This window comes from Symphodus melops, assembly GCF_947650265.1.
Source record: "Symphodus melops genome assembly, chromosome: 17".
NCBI lineage: Eukaryota > Metazoa > Chordata > Actinopteri > Labriformes > Labridae > Symphodus > Symphodus melops.
Window position 1 is genome coordinate 23,084,822 of NC_136707.1, and position 23,938 is coordinate 23,108,759.

A 23,938-nucleotide genomic window follows, 5' to 3' on the forward strand; every position below is an offset into this window, starting at 1 on the left:
TTCTTTTCTGACCAGCCTTGTTGCCTCAGTTTTTGAATACCTCTGCCTGCGCTCGTCGGATTTCTGTGTACCGACATTTGATGATTACACAGACTTTATATCAATGTTTTATAGTTGTGTATTTTGGGATCTCTGTGTTATGGATCTGACTGACAACCTCCTCTTTTTGTAGTGTTATGTGATAACTTGGTAATTATTCGGTGCCATATATAAAGAAATTGTTTTTATTATTAACAATGGAAATCCTGTAACACAGATGAGTGATCTCAGGGATTTACAATTAAAATTGAACAATTATCTCTACACAACAATGTTTCTGCAATGCTTCTCAGAATTGGTTGAAGGTGCATGAAATCAATAACTCTTAGTATGATAATATGAATGTTTCTCCCTCCGAGGTCTTAATCAAGGCTCAAGTCGTTCGGTTTTGATCACAGACATTTATTTAGCCACGTCTTCTTCACGTTACCAACGATGCCAAAACAGTGCCAAGTAAGGCCGTCAGAACTAATCAAATAAGCAAACAGAACTTACAGTTAGTCTGACATCCAACAAGAAAACACATTGATTTCACATACATATCAGAAATAATCATACCTCATTGGCCTCAGAAACTCCAAGGGAATAAAGTTTCTTTCAATCCGAGACTCCATTAACGCCTTCCACATCAAACACTTCAACCGGGACAAAAAATATGTTCCCCACTCAATATACATGGGTTTGTAACCAAGATAAAAAAGGTACATGAACTTGCATAAATTAACCCAAAGACGTACCTTTTTTAATCACATTTTGTGTACAATATGAACTTCTGTTTATGCATTGTATTTATTTATCTTCACCAACTATGAAAATTATGAACCAAATACATCATTCTATCAGCAGCTACAATGAAAGAACAGATGTCATTGAGATCACACTGCTGATTCTCTGTGGAGGTTTTTGTGCAGCTGCTTCACTGTCCTCACTCACTGTGTCTCTACGAGCACAGAAGTAAACAGCAGAATCTGCTGCAGTCAGAGTCTGGATCTGGAGGAACTGAGTGCTGCTGGACACATCTTCTGTCATACTGAAGCGACTTTGAAAGGAGCTTGCATAGCTAGGAGAATTGTTGCCAGTGTTCATCCTCCCAATCCACTCCAGAGCTCTCCCTGGTTTCTGTCGGATCCAGCTGATATAGTAGCTCGTCATCTTGAACCCAGATATGATGCATGACATCTTCACTGTCTCTCCAGGTCTCTTCACTTCAGAGGCCGGCTGCTCCAGTCTGATCTCACTCCAAACTCCTGTCATCATAGAAATTTTGATCATTATCAATAAAACCTATAAACAGGTTGGACATCTAAACAAGCAGAATCAAAGCAGGATTGATTTTCTCACCATGAATAGTAACTACAAGTAATAAACTCCAGATATTACTTTTACCCATTCCTCTGTTCAGTGATGTCTGATCTCAGATTTTAAAAAATGTTCAGAACTGTCTGATTGATCTGCCTCAACTTACTGACTGAGTGTTTATAAGAGAGGATGAGTTTGCATAGACCTCCCTCTACAGGATAAAAAGAGAAACTGTGACTGATACATTTACATAAGTAGAGAATCTCTTCAGCAACAGAGCAAACTCTGACATATCACAGTCATGACAAAACTGAACCAGCCGAGATCACAAAACATAGTTTTTTTCGTAAGTGATAATCTCTTTCTGATTATTATTTTTTTTTTATCTTGACGATTTACAAAAGGGGATATCGGCTACAGTGGAAGTCTGCTTGGGTGAAAATCACACAACTCTTCCTCGTCTACATGCATCACAAAAATGGTTTGTGATGTATTATGTATGTAGTTTGACATAGGCGTCTGCTCTAAACTTGTTCAATAAGCCAACCTGTTGCATAGTTATGATCAGTCAGAGAGTAACCAGAGACCTGACAGGTGAGGGTCAGAGACTGTCCAGGCTGCACAACCACTGAGCCTGGCGTGATGAGATCAATACAGTTCACACCTGTGGAAACACAAATAAACATAATCTCCATCATTCATTAGATCTTTATTTGAGTCTAAGGTGATTAGTAGTTTTAAAGCTCTGCAGAGCATCCAGCTGTCGGCAACAGTATCAGAGCTCCAGAGAACATGGCGAACATTCAGTGATCATCTATAGGGGCCAAATAGTACAAAGTTTAACCAAGCAGTAAATGTTTTGTTCATAGAGAGACATTTTAATGGAATATTAATCAGTGTTCATCACAGGAACTAAACATGTCAGTTTTATATTGTTTTGTCAGTTCATAAAACAATCAGAGGGCAGCACACAAACAAACCCTGACCCCCCCTCTCAACCTTTGAAGACCCATCATTAAGACGGGAAAGACTGCTATTTTGTTAGTTTAGTTTTATGCCTGTTTGTGGTTCTTATTGTTCGTCCACCTTAGAAAGCGAGACAATTGTATGCTAATTGTACACTGCAATAATTCTCAGTTTTCTCTTTGCTGTTTATCAAGAGTTGAAATTATGTTGGGTTTAAGAGTCCTTTCCAGGATGTTTGATTTCAGAGGTGTGGACGTTTGTGGGTCTTGATTTTAAATGGGGTAAAGACTAATCACAAACGTAAAATAATTTCTGGCAGGGAAAGTGTCTGTCCTTTATTCCTGATGAATTTGCTTTTTGAAATGTCATTCAATAAAAGGAAGAACTATTTACATACTTCTGCTTTACATTAGCAGTGTAAGAGAGAGGAGCAGTAAACCACTCCATTTCATAGAGAGCAAAAAATTCTATCCTCATTTTTTGTCATGACATTTTACCCAAATGAGTTGTTTGGTTTAGTTAGTCGATTTTGGTTTGAGTCTGGATGTCAAGGACTTTATGCCTGATTTTACGACTTTATGCCTGATGGTGAATTTTGTCTCATTTTACAGTGTAAACCCGCTATTTTTTTCTTATTTTTAGAAATGGCAGAAGTCCAATTGAGCTCCATCTATCCACTACACATACAGTAAATAGCAAGGGATTTTGTACAGCTGTTTAACCAATTTCAGTCACTGTGGTGACTGGTGTCTGGCACAATAATAAACAGCAGAATCTTCAGTCTTCAGACTGTTCATCTGCAGATACAGCTGCTGTCTGCTGTTGTCTCTGGAGATGGTGAACCGTCCTTTGACTGAATTAGAGTAGTAGGTGCTAGTAACATCAATAGTTGAAACCCACTCCAGTCCTTTTCCAGGAGCCTGTCTGACCCAAGCCATCAGGTGGCTGCTCATTGTAAACCCAGAGGCATAACAGGTCAGTGTGTGGGATTCTCCAGGCCTTTTAACCACTGGTTCAGATTGTGTCAGAGTCTGACCATCAACACCTGAACAGACAGAAAAGAAAACCATCAGATGTGACACTTTCAGAAGACTTTTTCCAGTCAAGATGAGTGATGATCATCACCTGCCCAGCAGACAGTAAAAAGCAGCAGTCCTGTCCTATAGTCCATCATGTTCAAGTGTGTGTCCACTGTCCTCTGTCGTCCTCTCTGCACTCACATAAGTAGAGGAGGAACACATCACAGATTTGCATTGACTCCTCCTCAGAGAGAGAAAAAGGAAAATCATTTCACTTGGATATAAATTCTTCACTTTTGGACTTAGATTTTCCACTAATGTTCTTTCAAGATGTTCAACTTACAGTTTTCAGTTATCCAGGAATTAACACAAAGCAGAAAAACACTTAGCTCCACTTTTTGACAGTTAGGGAACAAACAGTAACATCTGTGATCACATGTACCAAAATTATTCACATCTAACAGGAAGTTAATCCCAACCATGGTCTCTGAAGGATTTTGTCACGTGGCTTTCAGGATATTGAAGTACAAAAATGTTATTGAATTTTCTTTATCTCAAAGTTTGATTTTAAAGTGAACTTGTGGTTAATATGTATAATAATACTGATAATACATTTGATTCATATTGTGCTTTTGAAAACACTTATTGATACTTTTTAGAATCACATTAACAGGAAAAGACTTTTTAATGGTTCAAAAAGAAACATAGAAATTAATGAGTGGTTAAACATTTTCCTTAGTGATTTGAATTGTGGCAGGTCGGTACAGTCTCAGGTGTGTTTGGGGAGAGAGATCCAGAGGGAGAGGGGCAGCAATGGGAGTTTCTGTTCCCCTGGTTCAGTGCTTGGTGTTCATCATTATTGGTGTGAGGGCTCCTCCTCTGGTGGCTTCATGTTACTGCTGTTCAGGCTCTGAGGGGTTTTTGTTCAGCTCTACTGATGGGTTGTGTCACTGTGGCTCTCTGGCACAGTAATACACTGCAGTGTCTGCAGGCTGCATATTCTGTCCGTTTAGAGTCACTCTGTTACTGGAAGAGTCCAAGTTCATACTGAACTTGTTTTTCAATGAATCTTTGGTATATGTGGTATATCCCACACAAGCGGCTATAATCCACTCCAGTCCTTTCCCTGCTGGCTGTCTGATCCAGGCTGTGTAGTAGCTGCTAACAGAATAAGAGACCTGACAGGTGATGGTCAGACGCTGACCTGGCTGCACAGTCACAGAGGCTGGCTGTGTCAACTGTTGACCCTTCACACCTGTTAAACAGAGAACATGTTTAGTCAGAAATGATCAAGTGAAACTGCAGAAGAAGAACTGTTGACTTTGACAGATGCAGACAGACTCACATCCAGCTGCCAGCAGCAGCAGCAGAGCTACAGAAAACATGGTTGATGTTGAAAGTGAGGTGCTGTGAACTCCACTGACGGCCTGATGGGAAGTTTTTATAGCTGAGTAACAAGGAAGCTCACTGAGTTTGCATAAAATCAAACACATGAAGCGTCAGTGATGGTCTGACTGGAGCCAATAGAAGAGTCTGTTGTCTGTTTTTATTTGCAGAGTGAAAAGATGACTGGAAATCATCTCTGCTTCACATGTGCTTCAACTCCTGAAAATAAATGTGTATTGTTTTGGTCGAGGATGTGTTATCTATTTATCTTCAGCTTTTTTTCCTGTATTGTCTCTACAGCATGGTCTGGAAATGTAGAAACGAACTTATGTTTAATATGATCATTTCCACATTCTGCTTTTTCCTCAAATTTTCCCTCCCTTTGTCCCAACACACCTTTGTTTCATTTTCAATCAGTCCTACGTTTATATATACACACCTGTGTTTCCACCAGCCCTGTCATTGTGTCCTGAGTGTGTTTATTCATTTCAGCCATATTTTCAGTTTTTTCTTTGTTAGGTTTTTAACTTTTTTGGAATCTTTTCAATTTTGCCCCCGTTAGATTTTTCTCTCCTTGTTGTCTGTCTCTTTCTATTTGAACTGACGACATTCGATGAATGAACTTCCTAACTGTTTTTGTGTCCTGGACTTTTCTCTGCATCTGATTGTGGTTTTGAATTACTTCACAAAATAACCATCACCTTGAACTTACAGACAACTGTGAGCAGAATCTGTCAAAGTGAGAAATGATTTGACACTCTGGGACCAATCACAGTAAAGTAATACCCCCGGACCATGATGTATGTAGGACTCTGATATTGACTCGATCGCTTGTTGATATTTGTATTTCTGACTTATAATCCAAGTAAATTTTTATAATGTGATGCTGAGACAGCCAAATGTTCCCAGTGATGGTTGCAAAAAGAGGAAGTAGTTTTTGTTCAGCTCTACTGATGGGTTGTGTCACTGTGAGTCTCTGGCACAGTAATACACTGCAGTGTCTTCAGTCTTCAGACTGTTCATCTGCAGATACAGCTGCTGTCTGCTGTTGTCTCTGGAGATGGTGAACCGGCCTTTGACTGTTGAGGAGTAGTAGATGCTACTACCACCACCATTACTAATAGCAGCAATCCACTCCAGTCCTTTTCCAGGAGCCTGTCTGACCCAAGCCATCCAGTGGCTGCTGAATGTGAATCCAGAGGCTGAACAGGTCAGTCTGTGTGATTCTCCAGGCCTTTTAACCACTGGTTCAGATTGTGTCAGAGTCTGACCATCAACACCTGAAGAGACAGAAAAGAAAACCATCAGATGTGACACTTTCAGAAGACTTTTTCCAGTCAAGATGAGTGATGATCATCACCTGCCCAGCAGACAGTAAAAAGCAGCAGTCCTGTCCTATAGTCCATCATGTTCAAGTGTGTGTCCACTGTCCTCTGTCGTCCTCTCTGCACTCACATAAGTAGAGGAGGAACATATCAGAGGTTTGCATTGACTCCTCCTCACATGGACTGATTCAACATGAATCTTGTTTTCTCTCTGGTTCAGCTGGAACTGAAACGTTGAATGGTTTTGCATGATGTGATTCAATGTCTACATGAGGCTAAAGTTTTGTGTTTGATGACCTTCATTCAATCATGATGCCATCACCATCATGTTTGCCAGAGTCCCGATGCTTATGCCACTTCCTTTTTCTTCCCTCTTTATTTTTTTGTCTCTCATTTAGGGATAATTCTCCTTGATTTTTCTATGTTGACTTGCATTGATGAACTCTGTCTTTCACAGTAATAATAAACGAAATATTTAGCAGGGCAACATCAGTCGTCATAGATTTTTTCTGAAAGTACTTAAAAAACATGAACAATGAGGAGCAAGTGATCATTTGTTTATTATCAGGAACTGCTTGGAGGCCAGAACTTTTCAAAGTGAGAAGTAAATCAAGGATCTGTGACCAATCGGGATAGAGCAAAGCCTGACCATGGTCTACGATATTTAGTCAATAACTACATAGAATGTTTGTAACTGAAATTAAAGTTGGTGATACAGCTGAATGTTCCCTGTGATGGTTGTAAACAGAGGAAGTTGTTTTTGTACGTCTCTCCTGTTATTGTCTCTCACTGTGGGACTCTCACACAGTAATACACTGCAGTGTCTTCAGGCTGCATATTCTGCCCTGTTAGAGTCACTGTCCTGGCAGACGTGTCTCTCCTGTAGCTGAACTTGTTCTTCAGAGCATTATTTTGTCGAAGTCCGCTTGTACCCCACTGATGAGAGATCCAGTCCATCGGCTTCCCTTCACGCTGTCTGATCCAACCTGTTGCATAGCTGTCATCAGTCAGAGAGTAACCAGAGACCTGACAGGTGAGGGTCAGAGACTGTCCAGGCTGCACAACCATTGAGCCTGGCGTGATGAGATCAATACAGTTCACACCTGTGGAAACACAAATCAACATAATCTCCATCATTCATCTGATTATTCTCTGTGTGTGATGTGATCATTAGTTGTAAAGCTCCTTACATGATCCAGCTGTCAGCAGCAGAATCAGAGCTGCAGAGAACATGGCTGATGATGAAGCTGATCTGATGTGAGAACTTGAAGCATCAACACACCAAGTGGACTTTCTTATATGGCAACAAGAGGAGGCTAATTTACATACACATAGGATGGTAAACCCGGTGACGATGTTTATTCAAATCATTCAAACTCCTGATAAAATTCACTATTACTTCATATCTCACAATTTATCAGGGATATTGATTTAAACAATATTTAAGTGATGATGTTATTACAATAGTTCATGAAGCCTGAAGACTGTTTGTCTCTCTCTTTACTGTAACAGCAACATGAAGTTAAAATCATTAGTTGTGTGAGGGCTCCTCCTCTGGTGGCTTTAAGGAACAAGTGTTCACAAGGGGAGAAACTCTGTTTATCATTAATGACACTTGGTGCTCAGATATAGTGAAGATATTAATTGTGTTTTATGATGATGATGAATGATGTTGATGACTTGATTGAACGATACCTGAATAAGACTTTAGTATTTGGTCAACACTCAGAGTTTCCTCAACTGATTGTTAAACACATAAAATATTGTCAATAAACAGGTTATAAGTGTTCCCAGTGATGGTTGTAAAAAGAGGAAGTAGTTTTTGTTCAGCTCTACTGATGGGTTGTGTCACTGTGACTCTCTGGCACAGTAATACACTGCAGTGTCTTCAGTCTTCAGACTGTTCATCTGCAGATACAGCTGCTGTCTGCTGTTGTGTCTGGAGATGGTGAACCGGCCTTTGACTGAATTAGAGTAGTAGATGCTACCACTACCACTACTAATGTAAGCGATCCACTCCAGTCCTTTTCCAGGAGCCTGTCTGACCCAGTTCATATTGTAGCTCCTCATTGTGAATCCAAAGGCTGAACAGGTCAGTGTGTGGGATTCTCCAGGCCTTTTAACCACTGGTTCAGATTCTGTCAGAGTCTGACCATCAACACCTGAAGAGACAGAAAAGAAAACCATCAGATGTGACACTTTCAGAAGACTTTTTCCAGTCAAGATGAGTGATGATCATCACCTGCCCAGCAGACAGTAAAAAGCAGCAGTCCTGTCCTATAGTCCATCATGTTCAAGTGTGTGTCCACTGTCCTCTGTCGTCCTCTCTGCACTCACATAAGTAGAGGAGGAACACATCACAGATTTGCATTGACTCCTCCTCAGAGAGAGAAAAAGGAAAATCATTTCACTTGGATATAAATTCTTCACTTTTGGACTTAGATTTTCCACTGATGTCCTTTCAAGATGTTAAACTTATGGTTTTCAGTTATCCAGGAATTAACACAAAGCAGAAAAACACTTAGCTCCACTTTTTGACAGTTAGGGAACAAACAGTAACATCTGTGATCACATGTACCAAAATTATACACATCTAACAGGAAGTTAATCCCCATCATGGTCTCTGAAGGATTTTGTCAAATGGCTTTCAGGATATTGAAGTTCAAAAATGATATAGAATTTTCTTTATCTCAAAGTTTGATTTAGAAGTGAACTTGTGGTTCATATGTATAATAAAACTGATAATACATTTGATTCATATTGTGCTTTTTAAAATACTTATTGACACTTTTTAGAATCACATTAACAGGAAAAGACAAAAAGAAACATAGAAATTAATGAGTGGTTAAAATGTTTTTCTCAGTGATTTGAATTGTGGCAGGTCGGTACAGTCTCAGGTGTGTTTGGAGAGAGAGATCCAGAGGGAGAGGGGCAGCAATGAGAAACTTTCTGTTCCCCTGGTTCAGTGCTTGGTGTTCATCATTATTGGTGTGAGGGCTCCTCCTCTGGTGGCTTCATGTTACTGCTGTTCAGGCTCTGAGGGGTTTTTGTTCAGCTCTACTGATGGGTTGTGTCACTGTGTCTCTCCTGGCACAGTAATACACTGCAGTGTCTTCAGGCTGCATATTCTGTCCGTTTAGAGTCACTGTTTTACTGGAAGAGTCCAAGTCGATACTGAACTGGTTCTTCAGTGAATCTTTGTAGTAAGAGCCTCCAGTGGATCTCATTCCGATCCACTCCAGTCCTTTCCCTGCAGGTTGTCTGATCCAGGCTGTGTAGTAGCCGCTAACAGAATAAGAGACCTGACAGGTGATTGTCAGACGCTGACCTGGCTGCACAGTCACAGAGGCTGGCTGTGTCAGCTGTTCACCCTTCACACCTGTTAAACAGAGAACATGTTTAGTCAGAAATGATCAAGTGAAACTGCAGAAGAAGAACTGTTGACTTTGACAGATGCAGACAGACTCACATCCAGCTGCCAGCAGCAGCAGCAGAGCTACAGAAAACATGGTTGATGTTGAAAGTGAGGTGCTGTGAACTCCACTGACGGCCTGATGGGAAGTTTTTATAGCTGAGTAACAAGGAAGCTCACTGAGTTTGCATACAATCAAACACATGAAGCATCAATGATGGTCTGACTGGAGCCAATAGAGTCAGAGAGGTTCCAGTATAGACTATGACATACAAAAAGGGATAGTCATGAACGTCACAAAATAGTCATTGAAGAAACTGGTTTCTTTTTATATGTTAGACTTTCAGCATGTGGGATCCAAAGCAGAGATGCTGAATTGTTATCTGATCCAAGAGTAAACTGTCATCAACTAAAAATCTGAATTAATAGAAATTAAAGGTGTAGAACTACTTATCTATGTCCTGTTCTCTTAGAGTGATGGGCCAAAGATCGAAAACAGATAGAAAATTATCTTTTATTTACTTTCTAGCATTCAGAAATGAGTTTGATAAATCATGAAAAATTCTATTTTTTGTCCTGGTCATGCTAAACTTGATGTCCGATGTCGCCTTCTCAGCTCAGTTGCTCGATTCGGCATCCTTTATGGTTATAGATCTTTTTGTACTGGTCAGAGTTCAACCCCTGATCCTGATGCATCCCATCATTTCCTGTCTGTCTGAAGATATCCTGTCTCACAGAGACCAAGAAACCCTTTCATAAAACTTCTGTTCCTACTAACTATATTCAATTGATTTCTGTTTGTTGGCTTTGTTTAGGAAAAGACATGGAAAACCCTGCATGTATAGAGAAGTAGTATTTATAGTTAACAGAGATCCACCAGGTCGTGCAAAAGAATCTCTCTGCACTTCTATATAATCTGTTGGATTCTTCTGTAAGTGTTGACATGGTCTTATCTGAGTAAATATAACATTGTGTTAGACCCTGACTGACTGCCAAATGTTGCTGTTTTCATGACATTTCAGCAAATGTGGCCATATTTAAGTTTTTAAATATAGACACATTCAAGAAGAGCAAGCGTCAAACATTGATGTAAATGTCATAAGTGTGGGAAATTACCTAGACGTTCAGGAGACACCTCTGAACAGAGGTGTCAGAGAGCCACAGGAGGGCCTCCTCCTTCGCAGACAACACCATACGAATGTAAATGTTATTTCATTATCACAGTCACTGTCTCCAGACAGACAGAATACACTAAACTTCAAACAACCATTGTAATGTAGAGAACACCATTTGTTTAAGTGTAAGGTCACCTCCCCATATCCCTCGGTATTGTATAAAAGGACTTGAAATGTAAAGGTTAGACAGAAGATGCTCTGGCCTCTCCTCCGTGCTGCACGTATTAAACCAAGAGATCTGATTCAAGCGCAGCCGTGAAGTTCTTCCTTGAGATTTAGCAACTCTCCACCTCGCAAAGGGGAATTTCCACGACATTATGGCGACAACAGGATGGGATAGACGTTTCGCTGATTGCTACCTGAGACTGATCTGAAGGAAGCTGCCGGCCGGGGAAAATTCCGCTCCGACAAACGGAGATTTTGGATCCCACCTGACGTCAGGTACAGGGTGCAGACAGCGGACGCTCTATCTAAGTGAGTACGGCGTTTGAATCATTTGCTCAATTTGTAAAAACCTAGGTAGCTGAAACGTAATTTAAGTCCTTTGGGGTGGTTTCAGTTATGCATTTCGGGTCCATATAGTTTTTATGGACGCCTTGCCCATGTAATACCGGTTTTGGAGGTTTATGTTGTATGTTGTGTGTTTAAAGGCTCAAGTATAGAAGCGTATGTCCATGTAAAACCTGGGTGGTCTTGGAACTTTATGTTGTGTGTTAAGTATGTCTTAAAACGAGAAAAGTTAAGAAAAAGAATAAACGAAAAATGAAACTAAAATATCTAACGAACAGCACAAGGCTGTCTGCACTTAAAGAATAAAACATGCGAAACAACGATTATTATAGATATACAAGGCCCCACTAAAATAAAATGGGCGTATGAGTGATAATCAAAAATAAAAACTTTTTTGCGACATTCAGTGTCTGGCATGCAGATTGTATGCTATTGAGGTGCGTTGCTCGGAACTTATGTGTCGTACAAACCACCTGGCTGAATTAAGTTTGCGCAAAGTTTTAGTGTGTGTTTGATAAGATCCAACCATACACTGTATGGGAAGATCAGTGTGATTGTGTGGTCTGTGTGAGTGATAAGCCCATTGAACGTTTAAGCACATCTGTCCCAGTGAGTCACTGAAAAACATGGGGAATAAAACCTGGAATTTAAAAATGCTAGATAACCCTCTTTCAGGTCCTGCTAAAATAATGGCAGAAAAATGGAGGGAAAGTGTTGTTAAGGATGTTCCACTTTGGCACCACCAAGGGGAATTTCCACGACATAAGTTTGAAATTGATTTTAATGAACCCTGTGTGAAGAGGCCCTGATCATGAATACTGAAAACCATTATTCGTTCATATCAGCAGTGCAGTACGATTGGTACTGGAACATCTGTCAATCCACACATTTACTTCTTCTTATTCCAGGTCAGGTTGCGGTGGCAGCAAGTGCATTAAAGTAAGTCAACCCAGACTTCCCTCTCCAGCTAGTTTTCCAGCAACTCCTGAAGGATTGCTAGGTGTTCTCAGGCCAGAAAGGATATTTAATCCCTCCAGTGAGCTCTTGGTCTACCCTGGGGTGTTATTCTAGTTGGGCATGCCTGGCAAACCTCAACTAGGACTCACTCCCCACCCATAGAGAGCAAACTACCTTCATCGCACTGAGCTGTAAACCGCCCCAATGCCTGCTGGAGGTCCCAGCATGAGGAAGTCAACACAACTACATCATCTGCAAAAAGCAGATTCATAGGCCTCCGAACTAGAAACCCTGGATAATGTTTGATAGTTTTAAGTGATGTAGTGAAAAAGAGGAAGTAGTTTTTGTGAGACTCTCCTGCTCTTGTCTCTCACTGTGAGTCTCTGGCACAGTAATACACTGCAGTGTCTTCAGTCTTCAGACTGTTCATCTGCAGATAGAGTTTACTGCTGGAGTCATCTCTGGAGATGGTGAATCTGCCCTTGACTGATGAGATGTACTGAATAGGAGAACTGGATGTGCCTATACGAGAAATCCACTCCAGTCCTTTTCCAAGAGCCTGTCTGACCCAGTTCATATAGTAGCTGCTGAATGTGAATCCAGAGGCTGAACAGGTCAGTCTGTGGGATTCTCCAGGCCTTTTAACCACTGGTTCAGATTGTGTCAGAGTCTGACCATCAACACCTGAAGAGACAGAAAAGAAAACCATCAGATGTGACACTTTCAGAAGACTTTTTCCAGTCAAGATGAGTGATGATCATCACCTGCCCAGCAGACAGTAAAAAGCAGCAGTCCTGTCCTATAGTCCATCATGTTCAAGTGTGTGTCCACTGTCCTCTGTCGTCCTCTCTGCACTCACATAAGTAGAGGAGGAACACATCACAGATTTGCATTGACTCCTCCTCAGAGAGAGAAAAAGGAAAATCATTTCACTTGGATATAAATTCTTCACTTTCGGACTTAGATTCTAAACTAAAGTGTCGTTTTCAGATGTTAAACTTAAGGTTTTTCAGCCATTCAGCAATAACACAAAGCAGAATAACACTTAGCTCCACTTTTTGACAGTTCGGGAACATACAGTAACATCTGTGATCACATGTACCAAAAATATTCCCATCTAACAGGACGTTAATCCCCACCATGGTCTCTGATGGTGTCTTCTATTCTCAACATTTGTGGGAGGATTTTACCACATGGGTTTCAGGGTATCAAAGTACAAAAATGGTTTTAAAATCTCCTTTTCTAGCCGTTTGATTGAATAATATCAGCATAGAGGAAGTTCAAGACCTCTCGTGCAGTTTTTGTAAATGGTGCAAGAAATTTGTATTTCGTGCTGAAAATGTTTTTTCTCAGTAATTTGAATTGTGGCAGGTCGGTACAGTCTCAGCTGTGTTTGGGGAGAGAGATCCAGATGGAGAGGGGCAGCAATGGGAGTTTCTGTTCCCCTGGTTCAGTGCTTGGTGTTCATCATTATTGGTGTGAGGGCTCCTCCTTTGGTGGCTTCATGTTACTGCTGTTCAGGCTCTGAGGGGTTTTTGTTCAGCTCTACTGATGGGTTGTGTCACTGTGGATCTCTGGCACAGTAATACACTGCAGTGTCTGTAGGCTGCATATTCTGTCCGTTCAGAGTCACTCTGTTACTGGAAGAGTCAAAGTTGATGCTGAACTTGTTCTTCAGTGAATCTTTAGTATATGTGGTATATCCCACACCACCTATTATAATCCACTCCAGTCCTTTCCCTGCAGGCTGTCTGATCCAGGCTGTCCAGTAGCTGCTAACAGAATAAGAGACCTGACAGGTGATGGTCAGACGCTGACCTGGCTGCACAGTCACAGAGGCTGGCTGTGTCAACTGTTGACTCTTCACACCTGTAGATGAAAACATGTTGAATATTGAGTCAGTATGTTCAGAGTCATTGTGCTGTGATCATACTGTCAGTGAGTCTGCCTCAGTGAGACTCACAGGATCCAGCAGCCAGCAGCAGCAGAGCTACATACAACATGGTTGGTGTTGAACCTGACATGATGGAGCTTCTCTTCTTCTCTGACTCACAGCGTGATGTCGAGTTTTTATATCAGACTGTGAGGAAGTTCAATTTGCATCGAGACAGCCTTGGCTTGCCTCAAAGAAAGGGTGATTTGTCTAAAATATTTTGTCTGGTTCTGAGATAGTTAGCGCTGATCTTAGATGGTTTTGTTGACATTGTAGATAAGTTATGTATCTTTTTTATATCCGTTTTTGCTATCATTAACTCCCAATCATGATTTGATCATTTCACCAATAGATATTTTGAACATGTTGTCATAGTGATGTCAATCTGTGTCTATGACTAAATACAATTTGCTAGATATGTTTTTTTCTTTTCTATCAACTGAGCCAAGGACCCAAAAAACCTAAACTATCTTTGCCCTTTACTCAAATTCCAAGTTTGAATGCAGTCAATGCTGACATTCGGTTTGAATCACCAGTACTTCAGGATCAGTCACAGTCCAGGACTCGAGTACTGAAGCACTGAATATAGGATTTATTTGTAAACATCAAGATATTTTGATAAATCGTATTTATTGAAATAAAGTAGTTTTACTATCAGTAAAATTCTGACGAGAGAGAAACTCAGGTTGAGACATCACCAGCTTCAATGAACTGACAGTCAGCAGGTCACAAAGCTTTCTAATGTCTCCATGATTATAAACCAAAAGTTAGGCCCAACCCACCGAGTCAACTGCTGCTGAATGTTTCCTTCTTTTCTTTGAGTATTAAGAGACTTTGTCACAATGCTCTGCCCTTCTGTTTGATCTTTTATCGCCCTCTGTTGGCCTTTGTTAAAATGCCTTTGGTCAGTTTTTATTTTTCTGCTGGCCTCTTTTATTAGTGGGGAAATCTCCCACAGTAATTCACAGCAGTCTATATGTCCTTTTGGTTGCATCACTGCAAAAAGTTCCATCATGTTCTTTTCTGCAGGTCGTCTGAACATGCTCATTGTGCAGCAGTGTTACTCTGACCCACCGCTCACTTAGACACAGAACACTTGATCTGCATGGTGCCTCTTCACTCGAGGTGGGCTTCGGGTTTACATACGTTTTCTTTTTTACAAGGCCAGTGTGTATGGACATTATTGCCAGGATGAAATTGTTGTTGTGTAAACAGGGTCTACTATCAACAATTTGTGTTAAGTATGTGCGGAAAATACAAATCCTCAGAGCGTTGGTATTTTAATTCTCTTCCTGTAAAGAAATACAAAATCCAGTCCATCGGTTTCCTCCACTTCCAGAATTACTGAATAAGATCAATACACGTATCACCTATGGAAACACAAACCAACAATATCTCAATTAATCAATTTAATTATTAGTAAATAAGTCTTTATTTATATAGATTGTCTGTCCAGGTGGGTTTTTAGATACTTGTTGAAAATGTCCAGAGATTCAGCAGATCCGAGGGGTTGTGGGAGTTAATTCCAGAGAGTGGGGGCTACAATAGCGAAGGCACGATCACCTCATGTTATTTTTGTTTCATGTCTTTCTGATGTGTTTATAAAAGTTTAAAATCTCATGTCAGGGTGCAGCTGTGAGCATCAGTACAGAGAACATCAATGATGGTGAAGCTGAAATGAACTTCTGTCCTCTGTCATACAAATGCTCAAACACAAACTTTTAGGCTTCCTAATTTACACTAATGACAGAAAATCATCTTAAACTAAAAAGTCATTAAATGATTCCAAACAAGGATGAACTGTAAAGATGTTTCCCCTCATTTAAAACTTTTTAACATTTTAGTTTAACAAGATATGGATGAATACCAGATATGCACAGACAGTGTGACATGTTAGGTTTTTGTACAGCGATGCTTCCTCCTGTGTCACTGTGGGTCTCTGGCACAATAATAAACAGCAGAATCTTCAGTCTTCAGACTGTTCATCTGCAGATACACCTGCTGTCTGCTGTTGTCTCTGGAGATGGTGAACCGGCCTTTGACTGAATTAGAGTAGAATTTTCTGTCATTATCCTTCTCAACCCAGGCAACCCACTCCAGTCCTTTTCCAGGAGCCTGTCTGACCCAGCTCATATGGTAGTCGCTGAATGTGAATCCAGAGGCTGAACAGGTCAGTGTGTGGGATTCTCCAGGCCTTTTAACCACTGGTTCAGATTGTGTCAGAGTCTGACCATCAACACCTGAAGAGACAGAAAAGAAAACCATCAGATGTGACACTTTCAGAAGACTTTTTCCAGTCAAGATGAGTGATGATCATCACCTGCCCAGCAGACAGTAAAAAGCAGCAGTCCTGTCCTATAGTCCATCATGTTCAAGTGTGTGTCCACTATCCTCTGTCGTCCTCTCTGCACTCACATAAGTAGAGGAGGAACACATCACAGATTTGCATTGACTCCTCCTCAGAGAGAGAAAGGAAAATCATTTCACTTGGATTTTTCTTTTTTACTTTTGGACTTAGATTCTAAACTTGTGTCCTTTTAAGATGGTAATCTTCAGATTTTCAGTTATTCAGTAAAAACACAAAGCAGAATAACACTTAGCTCCACTTTTTGACTGTTAGGGAACATACAATTACATCTGTGATCACATGTACCAATGATATTCACATTTAACAGGTAGTTAATCCTCATCATGGTCTCTGATGGTGTCTTCTGTTCTCAACATTCACTGAAGGATTTTGTCACATGGGTTTCAGTGTGCAAATTAGCATGATAATCTAATTTTCTAAAACTTTAATTACGTAACATCAGCTTGGAGGGAACTCAAGACCTCTTGTCCACTTAGTAATGTGAATGTAGTCCTGATAATCAGATATACTGTTGAAAACAACGGTATCTTCATATTGTCTTAAAGCTTGTATTTCTCTTCTCTTTATACGTGTTCTGGTGTTTATCATGTTTAATGATAATTATAGATTTTATTCATCTTGTTTTTAAAATACTCATTGACACTTTACAGAATCACAAAAAGTTTTTTCAGTGACTTGAATTGTGGCAGGTCGGTCAGTCTCAGGTGTGTTTGGGGAGAGAGATCCAGAGGGAGAGGGGCAGCAATGAGAAAGTTTCTGTTCCCCTGGTTCAGTGCTTGGTGTTCATCATTATTGGTGTGAGGGCTCCTCCTCTGGTGGCTTCATGTTACTGCAGTTCAGGCTCTGAGGGGTTTTTGTTCAGCTCTACTGATGGGTTGTGTCACTGTGTATCTCTGGCACAGTAATACACTGCAGTGTCTTCAGTCTTCAGACTGTTCATCTGCAGATAGAGTTTACTGCTGGAGTCATCTCTGGAGATGGTGAATCTGCCCTTGACTGATGAGGAGTAATAGATATAACTGGATGTGTATATATAAGCGATCCACTCCAGTCCTTTTCCAGGAGCCTGTCTGACCCAGTTCAAATACAAGCTGCTGAATGTGAATCCAGAGGTTGAACAGGTCAGTGTGTGGGATTCTCCAGGCCTTTTAACCACTGGTTCAGATTGTGTCAGAGTCTGACCATCAACACCTGAAGAGACAGAAAAGAAAACCATCAGATGTGACACTTTCAGAAGACTTTTTCCAGTCAAGATGAGTGATGATCATCACCTGCCCAGCAGACAGTAAAAAGCAGCAGTCCTGTCCTATAGTCCATCATGTTCAAGTGTGTGTCCACTGTCCTCTGTCGTCCTCTCTGCACTCACATAAGTAGAGGAGGAACACATCACAGATTTGCATTGACTCCTCCTCAGAGAGCAACAACATTTGACTTCTGTCTTGGATACTTTAAGTTGAAAGGTCATCAGCTGTATCATGTCAGCAGAGTGAAAGCAGAGATGAACTTGATGATGAGAAAAGTGTTGGACTGTTTCATCCCCACACAGAGTTGGGGTTATTTTTTATAGGTAAACAATGATGCATTATTGGAACAGCTGAGCAATATATTTATACATATTTAAACCATAGAGGTGTGATAATTTGATTCAAAATATTTATCTTTTTGGGAATGTCTCATACTTCTAAAAGGATTATGAATCTTTTTCCAACAGTTCCCCTTTTTATTGTCATGTACACTTTAACTTTAGACTGTTTGTGCCACTGATCTGGTGATATTGTTACGGTACACTCACGTGTGAACAATTTCGGACCCAGACGCACAACTCAGAGACAGATAGCGGTGTAACGAGTCGTTTTAATAAACAACTAAATAAACAATGTACAGTGAAAAGTGCAAAGTCCTCGCTCTCCAGTGAGCGGTGAAATCCCGGTGACAGTTCTCAATTACCAAACGCGTGAGGTGAAGGCTTGAACGGAAGAGCAGCAGGCAGGCAAGCAGGAGTGAATATTTAACTGCTGATGAGCAAGGAAACAAACACGATGAGTTAAGCACAGGAATCTTCAACTAATAAACCTTTTTTAACAAAGTTCAGGATCCAAGATACTAGTTCCCACTTGTGTTGACAATAATCCGACAGGGACTGACAGTTGAGCTCAGGCTTATATACTGGGGTTGATGAGAACGAGCTGCACCTGCTGCTGCTGCTGCAGACCGGGGGAGGAGACACAGGAGGAACAGACAGACATGGGGAAAACAGACAACACACACACACAAGTGGGAGGGCACTAACAGAACCAGATCATGACAGATATGGTCATTATTGGTATGAGGTATCTTCCTCTGGTGGCTTCATGTTACAGCTGTTCAGGCTCTGAGGGGTTTTTGTTCAACTCTACTGATGGGTTGTGTCACTGTGTCTCTCTCACACAGTAATACACTGCAGTGTCTGCAGGCTGCATATTCTGCCCTGTTAGAGTCACTGTCCTGGTAGACGTGTCTGTCCTGTAGCTGAATTTGTTCTTCAGAGCATTATTTTGTCGAAAGGTTCCACCACCCCACCTATGACAGATCCAGTCCATCGCTTTCCCTTCACGCTGTCTGATCCAACCTGTTGCATAGCTGTCATCAGTCAGAGAGTAACCAGAGACCTGACAGGTGAGGGTCAGAGACTGTCCAGGCTGCACAACCATTGAGCCTGGCGTGATGAGATCAATACAGTTCACACCTGTGGAAACACAAATCAACATAATCTCCATCATTCATCTGATTATTCTCTGTGTGTGATGTGATCATTAGTTCTAAAGCTCCTTACATGATCCAGCTGTCAGCAGCAGAATCAGAGCTGCAGAGAACATGGCTGATGATGAAGCTGATCTGATGTGGGCTCGTCTGTCCTCTCACTGATGCTCATACACACCACTTATTTATATAGCAACACATGGAGGCCAATTTACATTTAGTGGGTTGTAAATCAACTGACTTGGGGAGGTGTTCTAGTGTTTCCCTTCCGGTTCCCTCGTTGAAAGGAAAGTTGGAACTGCAGTCATATATACTTAATTTAAATCATGTCATGATCACCATTTCATATAAATTCGGAAACAACTTCATTAAATTAGTTAATGAACAACGTTTCTGGTGGTGATGTAAATAGCATTTGATTCTGACAATTGTCAGTGTAGTTTTTATGGTTTTTCAAAGGTTCAGACTTTTAAAAATTGTATAAATTTGAACAAGGAAAACTACAGATGGAATATCTGAAACATTTTTATTAAGTTTTAATACTTATTATTGTCGGATAAAGACTGTTAACAAGACAGAAAAACTGTAAACCAAGATCAAGGAAGAATTATTCTGCTTAATATAAACTAAAACTAAAGACGATAAGACACCATCTCATCCTCATAACACCAACAACTGTGTTGCAAAGCAGACAAGGTCTCAGGATCTCATTACCCACATTTAAATCAGTCACTTTGAATACATGTAAGTTACGTTTGTTCCCTTTTGTGTAAATGAGCAAATCAATCATACTATATATAAATTAAATTAAAAGGTTATATTTGATTGCAACGTTGGATTATTCTACAACTGTATATTGTTAACCACAAATGTACAAACACTGACTAAAATAAATGTTCAGTGTTTGTTGTAAAAACAGGAAGTAGTTTTTGTACAGTTCTTCTGTTATTGTCTCTCACTGTGGATCTCTGGCACAGTAATACACTGCAGTGTCTGCAGGCTGCATATTCTGTCCGTTTAGAGTCACTGTGTTGCTGGAAGAGTCAAAGTTGATGCTGAACTGGTTCTTCAGTGAATCTTTAGTATATGTGTTATATCCCACACCACCTATTATAATCCACTCCAGTCCTTTCCCTGCAGGCTGTCTGATCCAGGCTGTAGCATAGCTGCTAACAGAATAAGAGAGCTGACAGGTGATGGTCAGACGCTGACCTGGCTGCACAGTCACAGAGGCTGGCTGTGTCAGCTGTTGACTCTTCACACCTGTAGATGAAAACATGTTGAATATTGAGTCAGTATGTTCAGAGTCATTGTGCTGTGATCATACTGTCAGTGAGTCTGCCTCAGTGAGACTCACAGGATCCAGCAGCCAGCAGCAGCAGAGCTACATACAACATGGTTGGTGTTGAACCTGACATGATGGAGCTTCTCTTCTTCTCTGACTCACAGCGTGATGTCGAGTTTTTATATCCGACTGTGAGGAAGTTCAATTTGCATCGAGACAGCCTTGGCTTGCCTCAAAGAAAGGGTGATTTGTCTAAAATATTTTGTCTGGTTCTGAGATAGTTAGCGCTGATCTTAGATGGTTTTGTTGACATTTTAGAAAACTTATGTATCTTTATTATATCCGTTTTTGAAACAGGTGTGATTTTTTTTTATCATTATCTCCCAATCATGATTTGATCATTTCACCAATAGATATTTTGAACATGTTGTCATAGTGATGTCAGTCTGTGTTTATGACTAAATAGAATTTGCTAGATATGATTTTTTCTTTTCTATCAACTGAGCCAAGGACCCAAAAAACCTAAAATATCTTCACCCTTTCCTCAAATTCCAAGTTTGAATGCAGTCAATGCTGACATTCGGTTTGAATCACCAGTACTTCAGGATCAGTCACAGTCCAGGACTCGAGTACTGAAACACTGGATATAGGATTTATTTGGAAACATTAGACATTTTGATAAATCGTATTTATTGAAATAAAGTAGTTTTACTATCAGTAAAATTCTGACGAGAGAGAAACTCAGGTTGAGACATCACCAGCTTCAATGAACTGACAGTCAGCAGGTCACAAAGCTTTCTAATGTCTCCATGATTATAAACCAAAAGTTAGGCTCAACCCACCGAGTCAACTGCTGCTGAATGTTTCCTTCTTTTCTTTGAGTATTAAGAGACTTTGTCACAATGCTCTGCCCTTCTGTTTGATCTTTTATCGCCCTCTGTTGGCCTTTGTTAAAATGCCTTTGGTCAGTTTTTATTTTTCTGCTGGCCTCTTTTATTAGTGGGGAAATCTCCCACAGTAATTCACAGCAGTCTATATGTCCTTTTGGTTGCATCACTGCAAAAAGTTCCATCATGACCTTTTCTGCAGGTCGTCTGAACATGCTCATTGTGCAGCAGTGTTACTCTGACCCACCCCTCACTTAGACACAGAACACTTGATCTGCATGGTGCCTCTTCACTCGAGGTGGACTTCGGGTTTACATACGTTTTCTTTTTTACAAGGCCAGTGTGTATGGACATTATTGCCAGGATGAAATTGTTGTTGTGTAAACAGGGTCTACTATCAACAATTTGTGTTAAGTATGTGCGGAAAATACAAATCCTCAGAGCGTTGGTATTTTAATTCTCTTCCTGTAAAGAAATACAAAATCCAGTCCATCGGTTTCCTCCACTTCCAGAATTACTGAATAAGATCAATACACGTATCACCTATGGAAACACAAACCAACATTATATCAATTAATCAATTTAATTATTAGTAAATAAGTCTTTATTTATATAGATTGTCTGTCCAGGTGGGTTTTTAGATACTTGTTGAAAATGTCCAGAGATTCAGCAGATCCGAGGGGTTGTGGGAGTTAATTCCAGAGAGTGGGGGCTACAATAGCGAAGGCACGATCACCTCATGTTATTTTTGTTTCATGTCTTTCTGATGTGTTTATAAAAGTTTAAAATCTCATGTCAGGGTGCAGCTGTGAGCATCAGTACAGAGAACATCAATGATGGTGAAGCTGAAATGAACTTCTGTCCTCTGTCATACAAATGCTCAAACACAAACTTTTAGGCTTCCTAATTTACACTAATGACAGAAAATCAGCTTAAACTAAAAAGTCATTAAATGATTCCAAACAAGGATGAACTGTAAAGATGTTTCCCTTCATTTAAAACTTTTTAACATTTTAGTTTAACAAGCTGTGGATGAATACCAGATATGCACAGACAGTGAGACATGTTAGGTTTTTGTACAGCGATGCTTCCTCCTGTGTCACTGTGACTCTCTGGCACAATAATAAACAGCAGAATCTTCAGTCTTCAGACTGTTCATCTGCAGATACACCTGCTGTCTGCTGTTGTCTCTGGAGATGGTGAACCGGCCTTTGACTGAATTAGAGTAGAATTTTCTGTCATTATCATTCTCAACCCAGGCGATCCACTCCAGTCCTTTTCCAGGAGCCTGTCTGACCCAGCTCATATGGTAGTCGCTGAATGTGAATCCAGAGGCTGAACAGGTCAGTGTGTGGGATTCTCCAGGCCTTTTAACCACTGGTTCAGATTGTGTCAGAGTCTGACCATCAACACCTGAAGAGACAGAAAAGAAAACCATCAGATGTGACACTTTCAGAAGACTTTTTCCAGTCAAGATGAGTGATGATCATCACCTGCCCAGCAGACAGTAAAAAGCAGCAGTCCTGTCCTATAGTCCATCATGTTCAAGTGTGTGTCCACTGTCCTCTGTCGTCCTCTCTGCACTCACATAAGTAGAGGAGGAACACATCACAGATTTGCATCGACTCCTCCTCAGAGAGAGAAAAAGGAAAATCATTTCACTTGGATATAAATTCTTCACTCTTGGTCTTAGATTTTCCACTTATGTCCTTTCAAGATGTTAAACTTCAGATTTTCAGTTATTCAGTAAAAACACAAAGCAGAAAAACACTTAGCTCCACTTTTTGACTGTTAGGGAACATACAGTTACATCTGTGATCACATGTACCAATAATATTCACATTTAACAGGATGTTAATCCTCATCATGGTCTCTGATGGTGTCTTCTATTCTCAACATTCACTGAAGGATTTTGTCACATGGGTTTCAGTGTGCAAATTAGTATTATTATCTAATTTTCTAAAACTTTGATTAAATAACATCAGCATAGAGGGAACTCAAGACCTCTTGTCCACTTAGTAATGTGAATGTAGTCCTGATAATCAGATATACTTTTTAAAATACTCATTGACACTTTACAGAATCACAAAAAGTTTTTTCTCAGTGATTTGAATTGTGGCAGGTCGGTACAGTCTCAGGTGTGTTTGGGGAGAGAGATCCAGAGGGAGAGGGGCAGCAATGAGAAAGTTTCTGTTCCCCTGGTTCAGTGCTTGGTGTTAATCATTATTGGTGTGAGGGCTCCTCCTCTGGTGGCTTCATGTTACTGCTGTTCAGGCTCTGAGGGGTTTTTGTTCAGCTCTACTGATGGGTTGTGTCACTGTGGATCTCTGGCACAGTAATACACTGCAGTGTCTTCAGTCTTCAGACTGTTCATCTGCAGATACAGCTGCTGTCTGCTGTTGTCTCTGGAGATGGTGAATCTGCCTTTGACTGAATTAGAGTAGTAGATGCTACCACTGGTATGACTAATAGTAGCGACCCACTCCAGTCCTTTTCCAGGAGCCTGTCTGACCCAGTTCATCCAGTAGCTGCTGAATGTGAATCCAGAGGCTGAACAGGTCAGTCTGTGGGATTCTCCAGGCCTTTTAACCACTGGTTCAGATTGTGTCAGAGTCTGACCATCAACACCTGAAGAGAC

General features: G+C 40.5%; 1 gene segment (V, D, J or C); it reads right to left on the reverse strand.

Annotated features, from left to right (window-relative positions):
* Positions 1 to 20,083: 20,083 nt before the first annotated feature.
* On the reverse strand, positions 20,084 to 20,525 carry LOC306837714 (Ig heavy chain V region XIG14-like). The segment is given in 2 exons: positions 20,486 to 20,525; positions 20,084 to 20,391 (listed from the first exon to the last, which is right to left on the reverse strand).
* Between the last annotated feature and the right edge of the window lie 3,413 nt (positions 20,526 to 23,938).